The sequence below is a fragment of the Euprymna scolopes genome, chromosome 27 (genome assembly GCF_053919585.1).
Source record: "Euprymna scolopes isolate OS-2025 chromosome 27, ASM5391958v1, whole genome shotgun sequence".
Lineage (NCBI taxonomy): Eukaryota > Metazoa > Mollusca > Cephalopoda > Sepiida > Sepiolidae > Euprymna > Euprymna scolopes.
The window spans coordinates 62,867,750-62,885,718 of record NC_136508.1 but is presented as its reverse complement, the minus strand read 5'-3'; the positions used below and the strand labels follow the sequence as shown (position 1 = coordinate 62,885,718).

The following is a 17,969-nucleotide window of genomic DNA, read 5'->3' as shown; positions in this document are numbered from 1 at the left end:
TTCTCACCAGTACGCTATAAGTCTGTTGCTGTATGGGTAATGAATAAACGATGTTTTGACATATATATATATATATATGTGAGAAAGAAAATGATTTACCTCAAGTAAATGTCAAATCAGCTGGTCAGACGTTTTGATTGGATTTGAATGGATTCATTAATAATTTCCAACTGAGGAATTCTAGCCTCTTTCAATTCACGTGCAAATACATTCTGGAATAAAAATAAAATAAAACAATAAATAAAATAATAAATCAATAACATTTTTTTTTTGTTAAGAGCAAAGAAACAAAAAAAGAATTTTTTTTATATTATTGTTTGAATTCTTTGGACTACTGTTCGCATCTTAGTGTGCATCTTGTCAAACTTGGGAATTTTTTCTGTTGAATTCAGGAGCCTGCACGGATTTTCAAACGGAACCCTTCATTTAATCCAACGCGGGTAGTATGTTATTCTTCCCTCAGTCATGACTGAATATGGTCCCATCTTACCAAACTTTCACACACACAAACAAAAAATACTCGACTAGCTACAACCACTCTCAACAATTTCCCCAACTGTCCATCGGTGCCTAAATCTAAATGCAGATTCCTAGAACTGCCTGCCTGTGGAACACTGTTCCACTGGCCTTCTTCCCGACTGATTACAATATGGTAGCCTTCAAGTCCAATGTAAACAAGTTCTTATTGAACCGTCTCCTTAAATAATTAAAATTCTACCCCATCTACACCATTAACGATTAGGACATTATCATTTTACATTGATGAACCCTTATCCTCGAGTGGCCTTCGTGCCTTGATAAGTTGTAAAAAAAAAATAGAAGTCCTAAGTAATTTACAATCATATTTTTGTATGACGCTCGCACTGAATAATTGAACCTTCAACCTCCAGAAGAGTTTAACTTTACAACTAAATTTTACTATGTACTCTATCCACTATGCCACGGGTTTTTGCAGACAAAGTGACATGTTTAGGGATTACATCGCCCGAAACGTTGTGAAAATAACACTCAAGATGAGAACAGTAGTCCGAATAATACAAATAATACAAATAACCAATCCTCATCTCAAAAATTCATAAGCATAATATATATTTTTTATTTGTTACAAGATTTTCAAACCAAAAGAAATATTTTCAATATTTTTAAATAAAAAAAAATAAAATTTTCAGCATTTTAAAGTAAAAAAAAAATTTACACATTTCCAAATGGAAAAAATAGCTAAAAAAAAAAAAAAGAAAATTTTCAATATTTTAAAATAAAAAAAATTACACATTTCCAAATGGAAAAAATGGCTAAAAAAAAAAAAAGAAAATTTTCAATATTTTAAAATAAAAAAAATTACACATTTACAAAGAAAAAAATAACTAAAAAAAAGAGAAAATTTTCGATATTTAAAGGTAAAAAAAAAATCACATTTCTAAAGATAAAAAATGGACGAGATAAAAAAAAAATTACACATTTCCAAAGAAAAAAAAATGGCTAAAAAAAAAAGAGGCCAAAAACAAAATTAAAAATGATTTTCAATGTAAAACTAAGTAGACAACGAGTTAAAAAAGGCATAAGAAACTAATTTCATAGTTTAAGACTAAAGGCAATCAACTAAATTATGGACGAGCATTTTTTGGCACTCGGCTTTGAGTGCACCGAAAATATTATCAGACGAAAGAAAACCTGTATCGATTATAGGGTTTATTTTGTCTCGTTTCCAGCATATCAACACTTTTGAGTGTTATCTCATATCGCATGTATTATAATGGTTAGAATGTTTACTAATGAGCTGGGAGACCAGGGCTCAATCATCGCCAAAGTCATATCAACGACAATAGTAATTAATGCCTGCTTGTTAAACACTCAACATTATAAAGTAAGGATTGGGGGTAAGTGAAGCTACTCCATTAAAGAAGTATCATCACTAGGGCTGTCGCAACAGAATATTCTTTTCATTCTTTTGAATCTCAAGTATATATCCGACACAATAAGAGACACTTAATCAACTGAGAACTACATCAGTCCATATAAAAACATATAAGATATTAACGTATATATACACAAGAGTCAAAACAATGATAAGAATACGCTGTTGTCACAGCCCTAATCATCATCTCTTACATCTCGGCGTAGAAGTTAATGAAAAGACAGCTTTCATATATATATATATATATATATAGTAATTTATAAAATATATATGGCGACTAAGCTACACTGAATATTCTGCGTTTCATCCACTGTAGGATTCGTCAGCTTAGTCGCCATGTATATTTTATAAATTACTAACTAGCTCTACCTACGTATTGAGCACTTTTGAAGTAAATACTTAAAGTTTACGCATAAATCTATACTTTCGTATATTACATTTATGTGAGTAAATGAAGTAGTTATATATATATATATATATATATATAAAATGAAAATTACAATTGAATTTACCAAAATGATCCAAGATGGTAAAATTAAAGTAAATTATAAATATTAAAGAATTGATATTTATAAAATTATCTCAGCCAGATATAAAAGCTCGATAATACCAAATAGGAAATAGAGCTTATAATATGAGCAAACAGTTAATGAAATATGTTAAAAAACACTTTGAAATGAGTTAAAAACATATTTAATCTGAAAAGGAAACACTAGATAAATGGATAGTCCTTAATCCGCGGAGTTTCGAAGAAATACTCTCCTTCTCATCAGAGGGTAGGAATTAGCAAAATGCAGGATCAGATTTTACATGCAGAAGTATTTAATGAAACAACAAATAAGTCAAAGATCTTACTTGAAAACAAAATAAATTAAGCAGAGGGAATATGGTAAATAAAAAGGTGATTATACATTAATGGATAGTCTGGTGGAAGATAAAAAATCCAGTGACGGTAAAATCCAAATGTAAAACTTCAAGAAAGTTAGTATTTCTTCGAAACTCCGCGGATTAAGGACTATCCATTTATCTAGTGTTTCCTTTTCAGATTAAATATGTTTTTAACTCATTTCAAAGTGTTTTTAACATATTTCATTAACTGTTTGCTCATATATATATATATATATATATACATATATATATATATATATATATATATATATATATATATATATATATATATATATATATATATATTATCTCAACTACGGTCAATCTATTATTAAATTCATTCAAAGATCAAAATTGATTCCATTTGTGAATCAGAAATATTAAAACCAATCCATTTATTAAAGGAGAATTAAAGAATCCGCTTATGCAACTATTTGATTTTTTTTTTTTTATGGAAGTTGCTTCAGGCAAGACGTAAAGCCACTTGACGTAAAAAGCTAAAAACAAACAAACAAAACAAAAGATGCTTCAGTTGTATAATAACAAAAAGGGAGAAGAAAATAGAATAATTTCAAAACCATCAGATCAAAGACTCAAAAATACGGTTCCTCTTGCTTCCTTGCTAAACAGTTAGCATTACAAGGTGAGGATCAAGGATAAATGGAGTAATCCTGCGAAAAATGTGACACTCTCCCCTACATCTCGGTTAATGAAAGGGGAGCCTTTGGGTCATTCCTGACTATAGTCGATTTATTTTTTTATATGAAAAAAAAAAAAAATGTATGTAATGTAGTGCAAAGTAGCCCATAGACAAACATCATTTTTCCACAAAATTTAAATTGCAACCTTTTCGTTATAGTCAAGATTGTCTGCTCTTTTTGACTTCCGGTTTCTATTTTCCATTTGAATTGATAATTAATCAATGCAAAGGTATACATTTGGATCATATCACTGAACGTTAATAAAACAACAACAAAACAAAACAAAAAAAAAACTGTAGGACATTTGTAACTGAAACTTTCTCGGTGAACTGACTCTGCTACCTCAACTATTCTACATCTACTAATCAAAAAAGATTTCTCAGCCATTCTTTTAACATGGCCATACCATCAAATCTCCTGCTCAGCACAAATTTTTTCTACACTGTCGGGATTTAAGATTCCTCTGAGGTCATCAGATCTAAAACTGTCTTTAAGACTCACATTAAACATCCATTAGTGATGGGACGATCCCAATATTTTTTCTCCCCCAATTCCGATACAATTACCAATTCTGTTTAAAATTTCTGGTTTCGATACAATTACCAATTCTGATTCCGACTTTTTAAAAAAACATTTTAATATTTAGTTATAATTTTTTTTTTTTTTAGGGGCGGGGATTACCGTATACCATATGTAATAAGTGCATATACTTTTAGGAAACATAAAAATACACTTCTGGGTAGAAGGGGGGGGGGCTATAAATTTTAGTTTTACTGGTAACTCAAAATACATAAATATTTATGTCTTTATCATTTATACCATTAATGGAAATTTAAGTTTTAAACAAAAACCAAAAAAAAAAAAAAAAAAAAAAAATTGAAAGAATCGTTTTTGGCATTGAAAAGTTGGCACAAATTTTTCCGATTCGATACCGATTCCGATATCCCAAAGATTTCCGATTTTTCCAATTCCTGATTCAGATTCCAATTAATCATCCATATACTTATATCCATCATATCATTCTTGTATCATTTCTCTCCATGCAATGCATATCCTCAACCTGCACTTGCCAGCTCCACTATGTATACATGTCTGATAGACTTATTGTCGAAAGTGGTAAATGCCAGCTAGTAATGGCAGAATTTCTCTCAACTTATTCCATAAATTCCTACTTCGTACAATAAAACTAGCACCTCCTCCACACTGTGTTCCAATGTAGTGCAAAATGTTTAGTTTGTCCCATTTTTATATGAGGGAATAGATTTATATTTAACTGCGAGAACAGATACATTATTTTTTTTTTTTAGAGAAGAATGAATTATTTCTAAAACAGGTATTTTTTCTAGAAGAACAGGTATTATTTCTAGAAAAAAAAAGTGTAATTACTAAAAAATATGTATTACTTCTAAAAATCATTATTTTTTAGAGAAAACATTGTTTCTAAAAACGTATTATTACTAAAGAAACATATTATTTCTAGAGAAAACATTATTTCTAAAAAAACATATTTTTCTAGAAAACGTTATTTCTAAAAAAAAACTATTATCTCTAAAGAAAAATATTATCTCTAGAGAAAATATTATTTCTAAAAAAAAACGTATTATTTCTAAAGAAACATTATTTCTCGAGAAAACATTATTTCTAAAAAAAGCATTATTTCTAAAAAAAAGCATTATTTCTAAAAAAAAATTATTTCTAGAGAAAGTATTATTTCTAAAAAAACATAATTTCTAGAGAAAAAAAATTATTTCTAAAAACATATTTCTATAGAAAACATTATTTCTGAAAAAAAAACGTATTATTTCTAAAGAAACATTATTTCTAGAGTAAACATTATTTCTAAAAAAAACGTATTATTTCTTAAAATACCATGTATTATGTCTAGAAAATAAACATTTTAATCTCTAGAAATGCAGAAAAGCATTAAGTCTCGCGAATTTACTTGGGATGATTTATAAATCCTTCCGTTTGTTGAGAAATAAATCCATCATCTTTTTTGATGGTAGCGAATTATGATCTTCAGAAATTTAATCTGTTTTTTTTTTTTCGTTCAGTTGCTCCACGGCTTAGCTGAAACTTTTGACAACGTTAAAAGTATTTACTTCAGTGTTATGGGGGAGGGGGAATATATATATATATACTTATTTAAGTATATATATATATATATATATATATATATATATATATATATATATAAAAGTGAAATGTCTGCGTGTGTGTGTCTGTGTGTGTACATTTCCCTACCAAATTACTCTACCAATTTTCAGTCTACAGACTCGAGATTTGACATAAGGGGTATTGAGATTTGGGAAAATCTTTTTAATCGGTTTTCGGACAGAAATTTGGCTGTCAAGGGGTCAAAGTTCAACGATTTGAACTTTGAAAACTCTACCAAACCTCTCCGTCAATTTGGGGTCTAAACACTTGAAATTTTAGATGTAGGTTATCTGGATACGAGTTAAACTTTTTAATATATATATATATATACATATGCACATAAAGTTATGAACAGTACATAGGGTCCGAGCAAAGCTGGGCTGAACTGCTAGTATATATATAAACGGTACTTGTACAGTTTAGTCAAGACATAAAAAAATGAAAATATCGAAAAAAGTTTAAATTGTATGTATCCGTTATAGAACGAAGTTCTCCAGGGAAAAATTTCACTTAATTTCATCAAGTAGTTTTTTTTTTTTTTTTACAGCGGAAAAACATGTTTTTATGAGAGCGCGTTGAAGGCGGCCATTTTGGATTTATAAAAAAATTTTGTTTGAATTTTAGAAATAACAAAGGGAGATAACTCCAGTTAAAGCGCTGACACCCCTTCCCATCTTTAATACTAGCTAAATCGAACATTTTGCTCGGTATCATAGCAAATTGTTTTTTCGCTGAAAAAAGAAAAAACTACTTGATGAAATTAAGTGAAATTTTTTTTCGGAGAACTTTGTTCCATAACGGATACATACAATTTAAACTTTTTTTTCATATTTTCATTTTTTAATGTCTTGATTAAACTGTACAAGTACCAAAAAAACTCTTAAATGTGAATAGAAAAAAAAATTGTGTTACAAAAACAAAAAAAAGCAAACAAAAACATTTCCATTGCCCACGAACAAGCAAGTACTACAGCAAAAGAAAAACACTAATTTGGAAAATGTGTTTGCGATAGATTTTGACGGCACTTATACACTATTAGGATGGAATCAATTTTTTGGTTTTCAATTGGGACATTTAGAGAGTGCATAGCAGACAAATACAATTTTTAGGACCGAATCGAAAACAAATGCGTTTTTTTTTTAAATTTTATTTTAATGCATGCTTTTTTTTTTTTTTGAGAAAGTTTTTTTTATAATAAATATAAGAAACTTATAATAAAACAAAATAGAAATTCTTTTTTTATATTTTGATAAAACATGATCATACACTACTGAAATGCATGTGAATTTTGAGAAAACTATTTTTTTCTTTAAAAATTTAAAATTTTCGTAATAAAGTCCAAACTTTTTGTAATGAATGTTGTTGTCAGCTTCTGCTATGCAATCTCCCTATGTCCCAACTGAAAACCAAACAAATGATCCCATCCTAGTAGTGCACAAGTTTTATTTCGACTAATTAATTTACCAGAGTCGGTGGTGTTTTTTTTTGGGGGGGGGGGGGTATGAATTACGAGACTCGTACCACAAACAAATATGATTAATATTTGGATTCATTGGACTACTTTTCTCATCTTGAGTGTGATTTTCACAATGTTTCGGTCGATGTAACCTTCGATCTTCTTCAGGTGTATCTTGTCGAACTCACAAGGACCCATGGGGCAGTGGTTAGAGTACTTGGAAAAATCAATTCTAAAACGTGATATTCTCCTGAAGGTTGAAGGTTCAATGTGGGCGACCGAAAAATACAATTGCGACTTATTTAGGACCTCTATCCAGTCATGGCTGACGGAACAAGAGCATGAAGTAAATAAAGGGTTCCGCTCGAAATTTCGTCCTAATTCCCGAGTTCGACAGAAACATTCCGGAGTTCGACAAGATACACCTGAAGAAGGTCAGAGGCTACATTGACCTCAACGTTGTGAAAATCACACCAAGATGAGAACTGTAGTCCGATGAATCCAAATAATAAGGATAACAAATCCTCATCTCAAAAATTTCAGAAACGTTAGATTAATTTTATATTTGTGAATTTTTTTTTGATGAAAACGGTACCCTATGCGGGTTTAATCAACTTCTTCCAAAAGAGGAAGTTCCATAAGAGTATGATATTCACAAGCGATCCCCAGTCGCATGTATTTCACTGTCAGGGGAGATGACAACGTTACGTTTTTGAAACTCTTGCAGGGAGGTGTCGACGTCCTCCTACATACAGCACCTGGAATTCCCAAATTGTTCATCCATTTTAGTAATGACCAGGCTCAACGTTTTTTTTTTGTTTTTTTTTCAATGTTCACCCCAAACAAGGCACAGTGCCACTTTGGAGGAAGGGGCTACTATCGGGGACATAAGTTGCAGGGACATTATGAAAGGAGATGAGTAGTAAGATGTCTGTTCACATTACATTTGAACTTCTGCATGTCAGTACAGTTGGGAAAGCAGAATCCCGGAAGGAAGGTCCAAAGCCTAGCAGTTCTGGGGAAGAAACTATAGGAGTAGAAGGCTTTCTTACACCTAGGTATCTCTACAGTGAAGGGGTGGGATTTAGCTGCTTGTCAGATTTATCGGGGGTATATACATCGAGGGGGTACGTGCTTGCAGTTCGTCAGAGCATTCACCATTAAAGTACTTGCAGGACAGGCAGAGGGATGCAACATTTTGTTGATGGGACAGAGGCTGAAGCCTAGATGACAGTTCAGGACCTATCAGGTTGGCGACTCTCTTTAGAACCCTGTCAAGGAGTGAGAGACAAGTAGCAGATGCACCTGCCCAAATGTGACAACAGTACTTCATACATGGACGAATGGTGGCCTTATAGAGGTACAGGATACTTTCAGGCGTAAGTAGTTTTCTAGTAGAGAGAGCTTACTTTCTTCCTAGCAACCTTGGCAATGCTCTCAATGTATATATTCCAGTTCATGTTCCCTGTAAACGTTAGGCCGAGGAATTTAAGGGAAGTACTTTCGGGCAACGTTGCTTAACTTCGGTGATCAAACGAGAACCGATATATCAACATGATTATGTAGTATATAAATTTTTAGATGAGGATTGATTATTCGTATTATTAGGATTATTCAGACTACTGTTCTCATCTTTATTTTCATGTTTCAATCGATGTTAACCTTTAACCTTCTTCAGGTGTATCTTGTCGAACTCAGGAAATATTCACAGAATCCTTAATTTAATCGACGGACATAACATGCCCTCGTCCCGCCAGCCATGACTGGGTAGAAATCCTAAGTAATTCGCAATTGCATTTTCAGTATCGTCTGTACTGAGGATTGAACCTTCAACCCCCAGATGAGTATAACTTACAACTGACTTTACCCTAGTACTTTATCCATTATGCTACGGGGTTCTTGCAAATTATCTAAAACTTCAACCCTGTCTTGGCTGATGAAACGAGCGCATGGATTAAATAAAAAGTTCCATTTGAAATTCCGTGCCGATTCCTGAGTTCGATAGAAAGATTCCTGAATTGGATAGAAAGATTCCTGAGTTTCTATAGAAACATTCCTGAATTGGATAGAAAGATTCCTGAATTGGATAGAAAGATTCCTGAGTTCGATAGAAAGATTCCTGAATTGGATAGAAAGATTCCTGAATTGGATAGAAAGATTCCTGAGTTCGATAGAAAGATTCCTGAATTGGATAGAAAGATTCCTGAGTTCGATAGAAAGATTCCTGAATTGGATAGAAAGATTCCTGAATTGGATAGAAAGATTCCTGAGTTCGATAGAAAGATTCCTGAATTGGATAGAAAGATTCCTGAATTGGATAGAAAGATTCCTGAGTTCGATAGAAAGATTCCTGAATTGGATAGAAAGATTCCTGAATTGGATAGAAAGATTCCTGAATTGGATAGAAAGATTCCTGAGTTCGATAGAAAGATTCCTGAGTTCGATAGAAAGATTCCTGAATTGGATAGAAAGATTTCTGAGTTAAACAACTGAAGCAGGTCGCAGGTTACATCGTCCGCAACTGATTCTGATACCGGTAATAACACTCGAGATGAGAACAGTAGTCCAAATAATATGTATTACAACTTTTCTGTTGTTGATTTCACTGCAAAAACTTTCATTTGGCTAGGAGCAAAGTGTAGTATCTGTTCTGATACTACACTTTTCTGTCCTGAGTCAGTGGTGAAGGGACAAGAGTATATGACTGAAATAATTTTTATTTCTGTGCCAATCTAGAATTCCACTTTTTTTTTTGGGGGGGGGGGTCGGATTATCCCCACATAAAAAAACAAAACAAAACAACCTTGTGTCTAACTGCCCTCGTGAGGAGACAGGTCAATAGGGGCTAAGCATGGCATTTTAAATGTTTGGTGTTACCGTACAATGTTAAAACAAGCAGTTCGGATAGAAAAGGGTCACGAACGTGCTCAAGAATGATTTTGTCAAGAAAGCCTTATAACATAGTCACTACCAGTAGAAAGTTCAGATTTGTGGGTCATGTATTAACGGGTTTCCTAGGAATAAAGCGGGGGGGGGTCTGGTGGGGATATGTTCGGGGGAGGCAATTGGAACAGAGGTCAACGGAGAAGAAAGTGTGGGGTGGTGGTGGGGGTAGGCATGTGGATGGAATTAAAAGAAAGGCTGAGTGCAGAAGAGTTTGAATAAAGATGGTCGCCATTTTTCCATTATAAAGACGCTGCCGCCGCCGCCGACAACAACAGCAACAACAACAACAACAACAATAATGATGATGATGATGATGATGATGATTAATCGCGCCGGGACAGAAATGCTGAGTCTTGTAAATTATCCCCAGTAATTACTACCTTCATAGTTATTGACTCACCATGTTTTGGCCAACGAATCATCTGGCCTACTTGGGTAGAATTGAAACCACTATCTTCAGACAATGCTCACCTGGAACCATTCAGACTCAACGCCTTTATCCATTGCGCTATAGGCCCCAAAGGGCGATCAAGGTTGGATTTTATGGTCTTATAAACCCAATTTTGTCACGTATTCCATTGTCGGATCCATACAGAATGATAGTATTTTTTGCTTAAACAAGATAGATGCGTTGGATCTTCTTCAGGTACTGTGGTATAATGACTGTTCATTGGAGACTTGACTGATCAGATGATGCGCCTGTACATATATAAGTATGCCGTCCCAACCTCCAAACCAGGTTTGATGATTGATGTTAGATTTTTTTGGCTCGAATGAGCAGTGCTTCAGGAATAGATATACCACAGTACCTGAAGACCATCCATAAAGGGTTGAAAACGTTAGTACATTTGACGAATTTCTCTACTCTCTCGCCGAAAACACAAGTTAGCCCGCCATATTGAAAAAAATGGACAAAAAAAAAAAAAGAATATGCAGACCTCAGCGCTAATATTTAACCAGATCTGTATTTATACAGCAAAATAACGTTACAGTGAGAAGTGCTGACAGTCACCTAGGCGGTCGAGTTTCAATCCTGGCTCTAGGTAGTTGCTTAGTCTAGCCGTACTGATGAACCGCGAAAAAGTACTGTATGTGGATGACTATATATATATATATATATATATATTTCTGTAGAAATATATATTCTTATAATATATACCAATCCTTATTTAAGAAGCTCAATGTAATTACAGAGCAATATAGTGAATAAATGATAAAAAACTATATTCCAAAATTTATAATGTTGACATCTTATAATTTATTTCTTTAATTCAGTTCACATTTAAAATTCTTGACAGCATCTGTTTCGTAGAGCAAAATCAATCACTTAATTATTATATCAATCAGTGAATCTATTATGCCCTTAACTCATCAGGAAAAATAGCAACAATCAATCTGTGAAAAACAAATAAAGTGTGATTTGACATGATAAAAATCCCAAAATTGAAAGAGAAGCTGCAAATACCTTTAATATGTTTCCATTTCGCCATTTTGAATTTCAAAAATAAAGTCACGAGACCCAACTATTCGTACTAACATTCTCTATTAATTTATGAATATTCTACGAAAATGTTCTATTTAATAATTAGCAAATTTATTAATTTTGATTTATGTATGCATACTTATGAAAATAATATCAATAATTATAAACTATTATACATGTTTGTATATATGAAACTAAACTAAACTAAACTAAAAAAGATGGATTGACCTTAACAGTTATATTAAATAATTTATTGATTTGAATTGAAACGATACATAATTCAGTCCAATTTACTTTTATAATAAAGTTTATTACTATTTCAATTATAATTTTTAGTATCAGTTAATTCTAAACATCATCTTCGAGGTGTGGATTCTTTGTCCACCGTGCAAATGACGCTAAGGAATTCTACCCTTTCTATCTCAGGTCATTGGAGTGGGGGGGGGGACTCACTTTACATTTGAGGTCGTCCAGTGGTACTATCCTCTTCTTTTTTTTAAGGAGGAGACGGAAAGAATATTCTGCTTATATATTTTGAAACCATGTGACTGTAGAAATCCCTAGATGTAAAAGATCTTTCTACTCCAGTAGTTTCTTCCCCAGAACCGCTAGACTTTGGAATTCCATTCCAGGTCCCTGCTTCCCCAACTGTACTGATGTGCAGAAGTTCAAGTGTAACGTGAGCCAACATCTTGCTGCCCAAATCCCTACATAGTACCCCAGTAGTTGTTGCCCCTGTTACTAGCCCCCCCTACACCAAAGTGGCAATGTGCCTTATATGGGGTGAAAATGTAAAAAAAAAAAAAAAAAAAAAAAAAAAAAAAAAAAAAAACAACACATAATTACGTTTGGCTGAGATAAAAAAAAATTTGCTGATTACTCACTTGTTTACCTTAAACGTAAAACGTTAAAATTAATTTAATTTAAAGTATGATAGAGTTGCTTCCCTTATATCAAATCTATCGATATGTTAACTTTTCTTATTTTATTAACATTCGTACTTTTAACATACCTAACACATTGCCATCCATATCACACTAATAAGTAATGTTTATACCGTTCTAATGTCGTTCACTTTTTTTTTTTTTTTTTTTTTTTTTTTTTTTTTTACAAAGGCATCACCACATTATCAAGGCCCAGAGGCCACTCAAGGATAAGGGTTAAAGAGTGTACAGTAGAAATTGGACAATATAGTAATCATTAGTAAGGAAAATTTGGTAAATTTGATAACTTATATGGAACGGCTCATCAAGAACTTATTTACTTTAGACTTGAACACAACCATATTGTAGTCAGCCGGAAAGCAGGAAAACGGAAGACAATTCCACAGGCGTGAAGTTCTAAGAAAGAAGCTTTGTTCATGGAATCTACGATTAGGTTAAGGCACAGATAAAGAGTGGGGGGAATTATTGATAGTGTTTACAGCTAGACGAGTGTTTCTTCTGAAAGTTTGGCGAGGGGGGACCATAGATTGAAGCTCAGTTGAACACTTAAGTTAAATAAATTTATATTATAAATTAATTCACTAATCCGTTCAATATAAAATGTTAGTATTAAAGCTCTCGAAATAGTCATTTACCAGTTAACACCCCCCCACACACACACATATATTCGAATCTCGCTATATTCAGCCACTCTGATGAGACGTAGACGACGAAACACGTGTCAGTGGATAATTACATTTTAAAAATACTATATATGCCGTTCCCCATGTGGTGGTGGTGGGGGTACCAAATTGATTAATGGGAAAATTATTCCCAGCTCGCATTTAGGTAAAAATGCGCTTTCGTAAATAATTGAATTCATTCAAAGCATATCGCTAAAACCAAAACAAACAACGTTTATATATATATATATATATATATATATATATATATATATATATATATATATATATATATATATGTAGCAAGTTAAAGGAGTGTCCGTAGATTACTGTTTTTTAAAAAATAATAAATAAATAAATAAAAATAATACGTCAAAATAAAAAAATGGGCGACTTTCTAAGAAAAACACCAGATCTCCGAGGCGGAGACATTAATCTTAATATCGTTTAAAAAAAAAATCAACAACAAAACCTACATATAGCAAGTTAAAGGTATTCAGGAGGGAAACTCGTGAATTAAAACGAGATTATTAAGAGTGCTCAATAAAAAGAGCAGAGTATGATATTTTTATTATTTATATAGACAAATATTACATAGTCGCTACACTGAACATGCTAATGTTTCAGACAAGTGGTGGGTCCGGATCACAAGTCTTTTTCAGGCGACGTAAGAAAGCCTGTGTTCCCGTGAACAAGTCTGGTTCTTAACTGATATATATATATATATATATATATATATATATATATATATATATATATATATATATATAAAAGTGAACGTGTCTGTCTGTGTGTCTGTGTGTCTGTCTGTCTGTGTACATTTCCCTACGCAATAACTCTGTCAATTTTTAGTCTATAGACTCGAAATTTGAAATACCGGGTACTGAGATTTGGGAAAATCGATGTGACGGGTGTCAGCCAAAAATTTGGCTGTTAAGGGGTCAAATTTCAACGATTTGACCTTTAAGAACTCTACCAAACTCCTCCGACAATTTTGGGTCTAGACACTTGAAATTTTAGATATAGGTTCCTTGAACCTGGATCTAACTTAATAAAGTGATTTGAGCCCGAAACTATAAATTTTAAGGGGTCATAATAGGGGTCAAAGTTTTAAAAAATTAACCATTTTTTTTGTTTTTTTGCTTTTTTTGCACAGCATACACCTCCAAACACCCGAGCAACGCCGGGCACCCCTGCTAGTATAATATAAAGCTGTGTGTGTGTGTGTGTGTGTGTGTGTGTGTGTGTGTGGTCACGAATAGGCTCCTATATGGTTGACTATTTTAAAAAACTGATTACATATCATGATAGAAGATGTATCGAGACACAGGAATGGGTATGTTTGATCTGGCAGAACGGTGGTTCATTAAAATTGTGGGGTCTGCGTTCGCGCCTAGTCCACAACGTATGGAAATAAAAAATAATATAAAAAAAAACGTTGACAAGTGTTTTTGATATAGATGTACATAATAATACTTTGATAAGTATGTTTCAACTTAAATAGGAATGGTATAATAAAATTGTGGGGTCTGCGTTCGCGCCTGGCCTCCATAGAATGGAAATAGGCACAAACTTTAATAAAGACTTTTCATATCTATCTGCGTAAGTATACTTTGATGATTGTGTTTCAGTTTGAAGAAATATGGTATAATAACATTAAGGGTGTGTTCGTTCGCACCTGACCTCCATAGAATGGAAATATGTCACAAAGTTTAACAAGGTTTTTTAATATAGATCCACAGTATATTGTGATAAGTGTTTCAGTGTGAACAGGTATGGTATAATAAATTCTGGGGTTTATCTATTTTATTTTTACTTTGATCATATTTTGCTTTGGTTTTGATACCCCCAAATTCGAAGCTATCTCTTTACAACCCTTCCTTTTCATAACCTATCATACTTTCATAAATCAGTCCATTTTCTGTAGGCTGTTTTTGAACGCAGTAAACGATGGGTACTTTTGCTAGTATATATATATATATATATATATATATATATATATATATATATATATATATATATAGATATAGATATAGATAGATAAATTGTAACATTAATTGTAACTGTACTACAGAAAAAGCTGTATAAATCTTCTATAGCAGCACCCTTTTTTTCTCTACGTCAGTATTCATAAGAGTTACAAAGTAATTAATACAACAATAGTTGTTTTTACCAAGAGACAAATACAAAAGAACCGCGAGAAGCGACACTACTCTACTAAACATCGCAAAAACAATAGACTGCATTCATTGACTAAAATTCTAACCTCAATTCTCTCCGAAGAAAACGAAAAACAAAACAAAACAACAACAACAACAACAACAACAACAACAACAACAACAACAACAAAAAAAAACAACAACAAAATTCTAAATAATAAAAACAATCTAATTCTTCCTTAAAGTCTTTGCTCAACATCCCGAAAACCTTCATCGTAGAAGATGCGCAATAAATGAAAGAGACACTTCCGAGAATAATTAGTCGCCCGAAATAAAGACAGAAAAAAAAAGTACCATTGTCTTCAGATACGGAATCAGGGAGATGAAAAGCAAAGATTTCTTGCCGACGCTAACGCGAACGGAAATAAGAACCGATGACAACTGCAACCTGAAACAATTGGATGCGGCCGCATCTGCTGTTTAAAGGATGAGCGCGGAATACGTGTTCGCAAAGAATTCGACTTTTTGTTAACGAAGTGACGTTGTTTAAACCAACCTTGTCTCATAGACGTGCTGCGCAAAACACGCTCACTGGAGATAGTTGTACTTTGAGGGGATTGGAGTTGTGTCATCGAGTGGAAAATAATACACAGATAAAATAATATATAATAGGTTTATTCTGGTGGGTACAATACTAGATATCCGTGTCGGGTAGTAACAACTAAGTTTGCAAGTAAATCGCAGTTTGTTATGAATTTGCATGACCAACGCATAACTTCAACTGACAACTATCAGTTTCGCTCTCCTTAAATATACGTAAACTGTAGTCAAGTGTTTTATGTTGTTATTGTTTACATCATATAGCCCATGATTATCAAGGCCCAGAGCCAACTCAAGGGTAAGGGTTAATGGCAACCGTAATGGAAATTAAATAAGTTAATTTATTGTAGAGGACGGCTCTTCAAGAACGTGTTCATATAGAACTTAAAAACGGCCATGTTATAGTCAGCTGGGAAATAGCTCCGTGGTATTGTGTTCCAGAGACGAGTAGTTCTAGGGGGAAAACCCCTGTTCATGGAATTTTCGCTTAAATTTAGGCACACATATAGAGTAAGGGAAATTGCTGATAGTTATTGTTGTAGTCGAGTATTTGCCGCGAATGACTTATGAAGCGGTGGTGGGAAATGTGGAGATAGATAGATAGATAGATAGATAGATAGATAGATAGATAGATAGATATTTTTCTGCTATTTTCCATTCCAGTTCGAAATTAAAATATTGCTGATGCCAAGGCAAAAAGTCTTAACAACAATAAAATCATCCGTAATCAGCGCGAAAGCTTTTTCAAATAATCCCATAATTTCATATTTTTCCCTTTTTTATTTGACATGCATCTCAGTCTCTTTATATATATATATATATATATATATATATATATATATATATATATATATATATATATATATATATATATATAAACTCTGTCCGTCTGTTGGTCACATTTCCGTTAAAAATGACATTTTAGATGCATTCAAGCATTTCTATAAGTGGTTATGTCCGTCGGTCTGTCACGGACATCGATTTGCTCAATCTGGTCTTTTAGTGTGACAGACTAGTATTTTTTTTTTTTAGATGTCCTCGCACATCACTCCAAATACCTTGTCTGTACGTTAGTCTGTCATGCCAAAGTTTTAGCTGCATTTGAATGCCACATCAGAAAGACTTTATGCTGTCTTGACAGAGTTCAAAATAGACTTCGTCTACCCTCGGAGCGGGTGCCCTTTTCTCTTCCCTGCAACCTCATTCCCACAGAAGAGACGTTGCGAGCCTGTCTCTGCTTTATCGTTGTTTTCATGGCAAGTGCTCGTCTGAGCTCCAATCTATGGTTCCCCTTCGCCAAACTTTCATGAGAAACACTCGTCTAGTTGAAAACACTATCAATAATTTCCCTTGCTCTTTAGCTGTGCCTAAACCTAAACGTACATTCCATGAACACAGTTTCTTTCTTAGAACTGCACACCCATGGAACTCTGTTCTATTTTCCTGTTTTCTAATTGACTACAATATGGTCGTCTTCAAGTCCAATGTAAACAAGTTCTTGATGAGCCTTTCCCCTTAAGTAATCTAATTTACCAAATTTACATTACTAACAATTACTATGATATTGTCCCATTGACTACTGTACACTCTTTAACCATAATCCTCGAGTGGCCTCTTGGCCTTGATAAGTGGTGACTCCTATGTAAAAAATAATCTAATCTAACACTTCCTTTGGTTTCTCATGCTCAAGTTTCAAATATCATTTTTTTTTTTATGTTTAAGTTTAAAATAACATTTCCTTGAGTCTGTCATGCCCAAGTTCGAATTAGCATTTTCGTTCGTCCAAATTTGAAATAGTATTTTTTTTTGGCCTGTTTTTTTTTTGTTTTTTTTTGGTTTTGTCATCTTTAAGTTTGAAATAGTATTTTCTTTGGTCTGTCAAGCCCAAGTTTGAAATGCTATGTTCTTTGGTCTGTCATGCCAAAGTTTGAAATAGCATTTTCTTTGGTCTGTCATACCCAAGTTTGAAATAGCATTTTCTTTGGTCTGTCATAGCCAAGTTTGAAATAGAATTTTCTTTGGTCTGTCATGCCAAAGTTTGAAATAGCATTTTCTTTG

The 17,969-nt window shown here is 33.1% G+C and overlaps 1 protein-coding gene across 27 annotated transcripts in view; it reads right to left on the bottom strand.

Moving 5' to 3' along the window:
* Positions 1-17,969, bottom strand: part of LOC145248863 (roundabout homolog 2-like) — an 837,477-nt gene that overhangs the window by 446,838 nt on the left and 372,670 nt on the right. For all 27 annotated transcript variants that reach the window (XM_080110589.1, XM_080110593.1, XM_080110605.1 and 24 more), the window contains one exon: positions 100-212. The gene's annotated coding sequence lies outside the window, so the exon portion shown is untranslated. The remainder of the gene's footprint in view (positions 1-99; positions 213-17,969) is intronic.